Source organism: Gadus macrocephalus, chromosome 2, assembly GCF_031168955.1.
Source record: "Gadus macrocephalus chromosome 2, ASM3116895v1".
In the NCBI taxonomy this organism is placed as follows: domain Eukaryota; kingdom Metazoa; phylum Chordata; class Actinopteri; order Gadiformes; family Gadidae; genus Gadus; species Gadus macrocephalus.
In genome coordinates this window covers 5,776,584-5,786,084 of record NC_082383.1, presented here as the reverse complement: position 1 = coordinate 5,786,084, position 9,501 = coordinate 5,776,584, and the positions used below count along the sequence as shown (strand labels likewise).

At 42.2% G+C, this 9,501-nt stretch overlaps 1 protein-coding gene across 3 annotated transcripts in view; it reads right to left on the bottom strand.

Annotated features, from left to right (window-relative positions):
• LOC132446195 (G-protein coupled receptor 183-like) overlaps positions 1 to 489 on the bottom strand; it is a 7,552-nt gene extending 7,063 nt beyond the window's left edge. Inside the window, exon 1 of one of the 3 annotated variants that reach the window (XM_060036357.1) lies at positions 365 to 489. The gene's annotated coding sequence lies outside the window, so the exon portion shown is untranslated. The remainder of the gene's footprint in view (positions 1 to 364) is intronic. The other 2 variants (XM_060036364.1, XM_060036379.1) reach the window with 2 other exon arrangements.
• Between the last annotated feature and the right edge of the window lie 9,012 nt (positions 490 to 9,501).

Sequence of the window (9,501 nt, the reverse complement as noted above, 5' to 3'; positions counted from 1 at the left end):
GTAAAATGCTCCGTTCACTTGCATGGGTCTTCCCGACTTCCGGCGGTCAATTATTTTTTGATAATTGACTGTTGCTAAGCATATAATGACCGCTGTCAAGGAAAGTGGATTTTTTTCCTCTGATTCATGTCTTTCATATCCAGTGATGGACTGGGATCAAAAAACAGTGCGTGTGCAACTCGCAGATACAACTATTCACGCACAGAAAAAACCCACACTTTTGATAGCCCCAGAGATGGTAAACTTAAACTTAAATGCGTTAATCAACTGCACCAAAACATGGACATAAACATGCACAACCCCAATGTATAAAAAATCGTTAGATCATCAGAGCCAGCCGCTCCATAATAAAAACATGTCTTACCGTCTTATGCAGTTAAGTACAAAGGAGCTTGCTCTTCTCCACAACCCTGTCATCCGAATCCAAGTTCATAAGGACCTCTTTCTCTGGCACAATCACTGATGGCGACATAACTGATGTTGACATCACTGATCGAGTCATCATTGATCAACTTCCATATAATGTTGCCATTACTCATGGCGCCATGACTGATTGCGACAGAGTATTATTTCCAAATTCCAAATTCCACAGTCGGCCCTGTATAGCTTCCAACTTCCAACTTCCAGCAACCCCAAACACGCCAAAGACGCGGTTTAGCCCATTCGAGTCATTGCTTCCTTTAAACTTTTGCAAACAAATAATCAAATAAAGAAAATACAGATAGATTTGTTTTATTTCAAATCATGCACATTTTTTAACATCTGAATAAGAAATTTGGTTACAAAACAATGTAGACCGATGTAAAAGTTACGGGTAACCATGACTGTGCTATAGAGACACATATCTCTGGTATAAATACTGATATTTTCTCTCTGATTGGCCGGCCGGCTCAAAGAGCCCACGAGAGCCCGCGACCCCCCCGGCACTCGCCAGAATGCCAGACCGCCCTGTCCGTCACTGTAGCACTCGGCAAGTAGTCTTGTAAAATATCAACCCCAGCGTATTCGGTTGCTAAGATACGTCAACGTCTTTGGCAAACTAATTCTCTGCTTTTCAACGCTACGAATAGCAACAAATAAATTGTAAAAAGACACACAATGTGAAGTTATTTTTTCGTTTTGGCAAGTAGCCATGTAATAAGCGGGATAATGCCTCAGGTCGAAGCAAGACACCTCTGCTTCGCGTCGGTGTCCGATTCACCCTGTCTGGGATTATTTTCCCGATAATGACCGGCGTTCTATACATTATCCCTTACTTAACGTCAATATTACTATGTGTAAGGGAAAAAAGCTTTACTTGTAATTAAAATACTATGCTGCTGTATTTTCAGAGACCCCACAGATATTTGAGTTTGCTGCTTTCATGGGAGCCAGACCTCTCTCTATGGGAGCTCAGCTCCCACTGGCTCGCACCAACTCGAACCCTGGGCTTTTCCTAGCAAGCTTTTCTCCACCAACCTGTTAAGTCTTTCCCATTAAGTAACTACCCACATATAAGTGTCATATAGAATAATACACTTGAACGAAGAGCCTCAGACATACAGTCCCAGGTACATGGTGCCCAGCCAATCACAGCCAGCTACCACAGCCAGTTCCAATGATGTTTAACCTTGTAGCTTCCTGTTGCTTAGTGTCCTTCCTGAGTGTGATGTAGAGTACAATGGGATGAACCACAGGTTAATTGGATGCAAATACCAGCTCTCTGTCCTTGTCAGAAAAATTTTGCCTATTCAAAATTGGAGCAAATAAAATGATTACACTCATTAGTGTGGTGGGTGCAAACCAACAAATAAACAAAGCAGAGATTAATTTAGCATTAACGGTCTCATGGTGAGGCTTTCCCGAATGACATAATCACACTTAATTCCTATTATGGTACTTATAGGCAGGAATAACAGCCAAAATGTTGTGTTTTTCAGGGGCTGATCACACCTAACCCTTACATATAGAAGTATAAAAGTATGTATGTCACATGAATTATTTGATATCATCGGATGTTCCCCTGAGTAGTAACAAGCAAGTGTTTAATCCTTAACAAATCAACTCAATACAAATACACTGAAAACCCAGCAGCTTTCTCATTTATACGCATTTGGGAACTGTTCTAATGCATTTTCAGGACTTTGTTTATGTAGGGTAGCCCCAGTGTTTCCTATTTATTATCATTTTATGTGATTACATTTCTGGGGTCAACTTGAGATGTTTGATTTGAACTTGTGAGAAATAAATATAAAGTAATCGTTTTTCACGGATCTAGCCTCTTGTCCTCTTAGAGTGCAACAGATTGAGGCATTTAGATGTTAAATGTAGACCACCTTAGAGTGATTTGAATACCGGCACCCTATTTCCTCAAATTTAGTATTCTAGAAGCAGTCTGTACGGCTCTGCCACATTTTGATTAATTGAGCTTCTCCCCAATTGAGCAAAACATGCTCACTCAAAGTTAGGCTCTATTGACAGCTCATTAGGTCTTCAATTGTTGATTCCTTACATATAAAGAAAAAGGAGTTTCCGGTTAGCACAAAAGTGTTAAATACTCTGTTAGTAGCCTACTCGCCCATTACGCTGTTGCCCGCCTGCCTAGACTCCTTAAAGGGAGTGCAGTCATTATACACAGGAAGTTGATAAAATCTACTGAATCTACTTCAGTAAGGAGATAAAGCTAGAATATTGTATAAACATAAAGTAAAAATTATTTGTGTATCATCTTCCATATATGAGCATGTGGTCATTTCTAATAAGTTTAAAAAAATTATAGTCTGATCAGTAAGTGATTCTGTAAGTTTAAGAGTGGCTTTTGTAAATAAACCAGTCTATCCAGTCTCCCAAACCACTATAACTCATTACAGTCAAATGGCTTCCACCTCCTCCCAGTAGCCAATCAAAGCAGAAAACCTGCCCATTTGCCTGAGTGCCTCCACCACTGTTACGTGTGTGGTTGTGTTCCTGTGTCTCCCCTGTTCTCTGTAGGTCTCACGCCATTGGCTGTTCCTCCACCATCGTCCAACCCCCTGTCCAATCTGGGAGCTGTCTGTTGGCCAATCAGTGTCATCAGGCCTTGATAACTTGCACCTGTTTGTCTCCATTGTAACACACCATTGTCTGCCTGTTTGTTGGCTGTGTCATGCCGTAGCCTTTGTTTTTTGAGATGCCATAGGGGTTGAGGTGAATCGGTAAGATACCCTTGGGTGTACACTACCATCACGTAGTTTTCCTCTGTTATCTCATCAGGTTAGAAGCGGGGCCACCCTCTGTATGTATCAGCTAGGTTTGGCGAAACACTAGTTTGCTGTTGTGCCATGCTTTATTGTTCTCCCAGTCAGTCTAACAGCAACATGTAGTATGGTTCTCCTACTCCCCCCCCCCTAGACGTTGCAAGCTAACATCCTGGAGCCGTAACACAAAAACCCGGGCTATGCACCTCCTACTCACACGATTATAACAGAACTATTTCAGATAATTGGTCAAATTCATTTTCCCTGAGGCAAACTACTGAGAACCCTAACTAGCCTTAAGTGATAGACACACTAACTGTACCTCACATCTCAACTAAATAATTAAAAGGGAAAGGTCTCATTAAATTCAAGTAAAACACATAATGCCAGCTCTAATTATACAGTGATTCATCATGCATGAAGAAGTACATTCCTTTCCTATTAGCTTTGCCAGCTCTTCACAAGAGATCAAATCCTACCCTCCATTGTACTCGCAGCCTTCGCAGCTGAAGAGCAGAGAAGTGCTCCCAACATGGATTAATGCCCTTTTAACCAACTCAAAGCAGAGCCTTCATAGCTGAAACACCAGATGTATTTTCCCACTGGGCGACCTGTGGGCCGGCTCTCCGGTCAGGTGTTGACACGAGCTGCCGTGCACACTTCTGGGCTCCCATTGTATCCAAAGTGGTCTTCCAGGATAAACACCTGCCACCACTCCGCTAAATGATTATACACACAGTGGAGCGGGCTTATGGGAGCATTCCTTTTCGGAGAGAGAGCAGCACGCACCCGCACCTTCTTTCCAACCTACCCCCCCCCCCCACCCCTAACGCCTACCCGCCTCACAGTTCGATCACATCTCCAGAATCCCTATCGTGCACGGCCTATAATGAGCTCTTTCATTCGTATGCACTCCGACTGCACGAATTTTTTTTATATTATTTATTGTTTGAATCAACTGGATGATCCCAGTCCGATAAAGGCTGCCCAGCCAGTCCAGCCTAATACACGCCGACATGCCTTCCTTTCTTTTCGTTTTTACTTTACACCTGTCAGGAAACAGGAGGGGAAGGCAGTCTGATAAGAAGTGACTTAGAGGTCACTGTGAGTGGTGGTGGTGGGGTGGGGGGGGGGGGAGTCTGTCCTGACCAGCACCCGACAGGGCCCAGTGGAAGACGGGCAGCTCTGCTTGCCCCTCAGCCGGGATAACAACCCTATCCCTGCCTCCTTGTCTTTAACTATTATGTTGTGCAAACAAATCAGACTGAAAGGCTAGTTGCATGGCACCAATGAGATGGCATATATGCGAAAGTAAATGCAATGCAAAGTGACGCATGAAGTGGGAGCAGAATGCTTCTCTTCATGTCATAATGTGACCCCAATATACTGCGCAGATGTACATTGTTAATGCTCATATTCATATCACAGTTGGTCTTCACTTACAGCACGTTGTTATTGCAAGATAATGAGCAATCTGTAGCAAGCGAGAACCATCCAAGACATTATGGCATTATGTAACTGCTCAACTTACCCCGGTGCGGGGGAAATATTTTTTTTCACATGTTTGCTCCTTCTGTGTCCCTTGTCTCTTTTCCGCAGGGTCTGTTCTTTGTTTCTAACCCCTTAGGCCTGAAATGCAAGGAATCCACTTTATTGAATGCAGTGTTGACTTTTAAGTCGGGTTGTTGTTTCTTTCTTACACACCAATTGCCAGGATTTACACAGGCAAATTGTTTATTTTTTTGCACTTAAACACTAAACATGTGGAATTCAAATAGGCATTGAACCTTTAGTCTTATTTACCCGAGGAGAAGGGAAGAGAAAGTTGGATGTATAGGGAATGAAAATGTATGCATGTGTGCTTGGGGATGTGAGTGAGAGAGAGAGGAAAAGAGAAGGAAAATGAAATGAAATTAATGGAATGAAACAGGGAGATTGAAATAATAGATGCGTGACAAGAGAACACCCTTTTTGGACTCTCTATGATGAATAACCTTCTGCTGCTGATTGCATTGTCCAGAAAATGAATAAAAATAAATACACTCTCATCACTTTTTTCACTTCTGCTTGTATCTAATCAGAGTTAACCATGAATCACCTTCGAAAAGTAGGTGATTGTTATGGGGAAAGATATGCTGATTGAATTCCGACAAAAGTCGAAGTGCAGGGTTGTGGACGAACATGTTGAGCGTGTCCTCCTCTTTTGCCCATCGATCCGCATGTAAATTTGATTTGTCAAGAAGCAGAACATAAAACCAACTATCCGGTTTGCATATAACCACCGATCAGGGCTGCAGACCATCATTTTGTAAGACAGTTCTCGTGGACTTCCCCTAATGGCAACTATAAAGAAGAATAAATGTGCAGACTGATTACAAAATATAACCAGCAAATACCAGGAAGGCTTTTTGGGTACCAAAGGGGAAGATTTGTCACTGTGAGTTATACAAATACCTGCTTGTCACGAACCAGCAGCTTGGCCCGTCATAGTTTGGCGATGCAGCTATTGACTCACTCCCTCAGCTTTGTAAAGTTTGATTCATGTGGTCAGTAAACAGCTGTCCTTCAGCTCGGTACAGAAGCTGTAGGTCAGCACACTGCCGGTTATTTTGACAACACCAGCTCGACTGGGATGATGACATTGTGTCCTCTCGACTTGAACCCTGGTGACTACAGAGGATATAAATCAACTGTGGAGATGCACTTACATGACCTATGTAACATCTGCAACATGCTATGGTTTTGGTGAACCCGCATTGAGGGCACGAGAAGTTACATCATGTGTCTCATTAGGGAATTCACAATGCGGCTGTTTGTCTGGGCACCGGCCTTCTGGCTCCCTCTGTTGGATGTTGGTGACACACACACACATGCTTACGCATACACACATACACAAACATGCATAAGACACAGGAATACCCAGATGCAGAGAGATATGCAAATATAGATGCATTGCACACACAAGAGACACACAAACACACACGCCCACACACAAACACACACACACACACACACACACACACACACACACACACACACACACACACACACACACACACACACACACACACACACACACACACACACACACACACACACACACACTCTCAAACAAAGTCGCATGCCCATACACACACACACACGTTCAAAGTTTTAAAAGCAACGTTTTACAATCTCTTTTTCCTTGGCCCCGACCGAACACTGCTGCATATTTGAAAGGACTTATTGTGTTTTCTGCTTATAGCCGCAGGGGATGGCTTTTCAACTGGAACATATACTCTACAGATCAGCTGGGTTGGAAAATAGTTTATTTCTTGGCAGGTGTCAAGCTCAGATAAACATTTCACATCACAAATTGTAATAACCTCCCCCCCTCCCCCCATGTCAATCTGGAAGATGAGGAAGATGGATCTGTGGAGAAAACAACAGATTCATCAGCATACTTTAATTAAAATGCCAACCGGTTTTATTGTGTCTACGAAACTTTGTACTTTGAGATATGAATAGTGGGTCTCACATGTGCTGTTAATCAATCTGGTAGACAGCTTTCCTGTGACATGAAACAACAACAACAACAACAACAACAACAACAACAACAACAACAACAACAACAACAACAACAACAACAACAGCAACAGAAGCAGCAGCAGTAGGGCTTTGAAATGAAACTCCTTGCTTAGTGAACCTTGATAAGATTTACAGCAGTGGTTTTGCTCAAACCAGTCTTTCCATTTAGCTGTCTACACAATCATCCACTAGTAGAATATATCTTTTCCGGACATTTTCATTATTTTCCTGTATGTAAGATGGTTGTTATTGATGGTTTGGAACAGGGGTAATTTGATCCAAATTGAAGGGATTGACAGATTTACTAAATCAAGCATTAAGCTGTGTGGGTTTGGGGTTGATGGCTAAATATGACAGCTGAAGGTTTGACCGAGAGGTAGATAAATTCCATCCTGTTATTTTCGGTCATTCCAGGTTGATCTTCTAACTTTTTTTTTTCCCCAAACAGAATCTAATCTAGATGAATCAGGGTTAATATAATGTTGCAGTGATGAGACTGCACTTTTACCAATATTGCATTTAATGATTGCAAGGATGTTAAATCTCCGTGGTGCAGTAAGGATATTTGACAAGATGAATGTTAACGTTGCTTCTACCATTTGGAATTTTGCATTCAAGTCATTAAATTGTAGAACCTAGGCTGAGAACATGTAGGCCTACTTCATAATGCAGTAGGCCTATTGCCTATTCCTTTTATTTAACAGTTATTAGTTTTCCCTATGTCCCCACTCGCTGTGATTTATCCAAAAAGCCTATTGGTAAATTACTTCCCTATAAGTCTCAAGAAAATACAACGATTTTAGTGAGATTTGGTGTCCATACGATTCAATTTAATGGTGAAATAATTTAATTCAATCGAACTGTTGACACACTTGGCATAGCATTGCGTTTTCAGACAGGGAATAGAGGGCAGCGATGCTGGTCCACTAGGGTAGGTCGAAGTGGTGAGAGTCCACTCCTCAGAATTAATTGATCATCGCCAGAGGCACTCAATGTATTTCAAACAGCGTTTTAATCCAATTCTGCCTGCATTACAACTCTGCGCAGACCGTCGGCTTAGGATCTTGACCAACTTGTTATCATGAGGGTTTCCTTTAAAGAACGTGAATCTCTTATTTTCCAAAAGACAAAGTAGAAGGATTTATACTAAGGGAATACCGCCTGAACAACCTTTAGTCATTCCAGTTAAATTCAGCGGCAACCAGAACAACTAAAAGCGGTGCTATTTCTGAGGAGCACTGTAGGCAGACCTCTTCCCATTGGCTGAAGCGTCCCACAGGTGGGAGAGAACAGACGAAACTGCTGTTCCTCTGCGTTATTTCTACGGCTTAACGTTGGCCGATCACCGTTGCGAAGCAAAGTGCATGGGATCCAATAAACAATGGAGCAGTTTATCTTTTGGCGATGTCTGGAAAACCCTTGGTGGCCCATCAACTTCACAGCGGAATGTTACAATTAAATGCATTGTGGACACAGGAAATAACACCGCATTAGGCTTCCTACTTTGAAGAAAAAACAACCCCAAAACCTAATTAAGACAACTTACACCCCTCATTCTGAAAAGCTGTGTCTCATCACTGACATGACGAGTCATTGGATTAATTAACGCGCATCACTTGTCCATGATCGGATGTCGCCTTTAGGTGGGGGCTACTCCCGTCTCTAGCGTGGGTTTCTACTCCCGAACTGTGGGCTACTGTTACGTCACACGGGACGGGACCACGCGCATATCAAATAAGCAAGCAGTAGCCTAGAGTGTGTGTGTGTGTGTGTGTGTGCTTGCTCCTGTGTCTCTCCTTCATTCAGACGCGTGCTGGTCTCTCCGCCGAACGCCTTGCTGAAGTTGACACAGTGGAGGTCTCTTCCAATTACAGGACAGTTCAGCCAGGAGGATATTGTTTGAAAGTTGGATTACAGCGTGCAACTTGCAGCGGAAAGGAGTCGCCTATACTGCCCGTCAGCTGCAGCCCAGAAGATGTAGTGAAGTGGAGGAAAGCAACATAAAAAAGAGACTCATGGTAAGCAATTACAAACATAACATAACATTACTTTATACAGGGATTTTTCTTTCTCTCGGTTACCTAGGATTTTTTGAAACTAGCCTATATATATATTTTTTTTTTAACAAATACCACCAACCCACTCTTAGGAATACTTGAACGTCTGGTTATGACATTGTCTGTCAGGAATTTGCATTTGGTTGGAGATACAAGGGAACGCAAACTCGTGTAAATATAGGAACCTATGGCCTACGTATGGATCTGTGTCTTATGTCAAATTAAAAGTAAGGTACTTTGTTGCGCATTTTTTGTTGGGTTGAGGCTTTTCTATAGCCTACTATTGGGTTATAGACATTTCGTATTGGTCGGAGCTCCAGTGTTAAAGGGTATACAGCTGCTCTGTGATAGCCTATCACACAGTTTGTAACACAAATGCATTTTCCATAAGAACTCTGTAGGATTTGTATGCCTTCTAGTCGATCTGCCTCAGGCTCGTGCGTAAAGAATAATTTCCCACACCACATTGTTCAGTCACTATGTTATGCTGTGAATGGGCTAAAAACAGAGTTCTATACTTTTAGAAAGTTACACCGAGCTGGTTCAAATAACAGGCTATGGAGCTAATTTTATTTGAATATAAGGTATGACTATGATAAAATAAAAGCATTTAAAATAACAGAATCTGTTTAAAACTAACTGTAGTACCGCAATTATTCAAA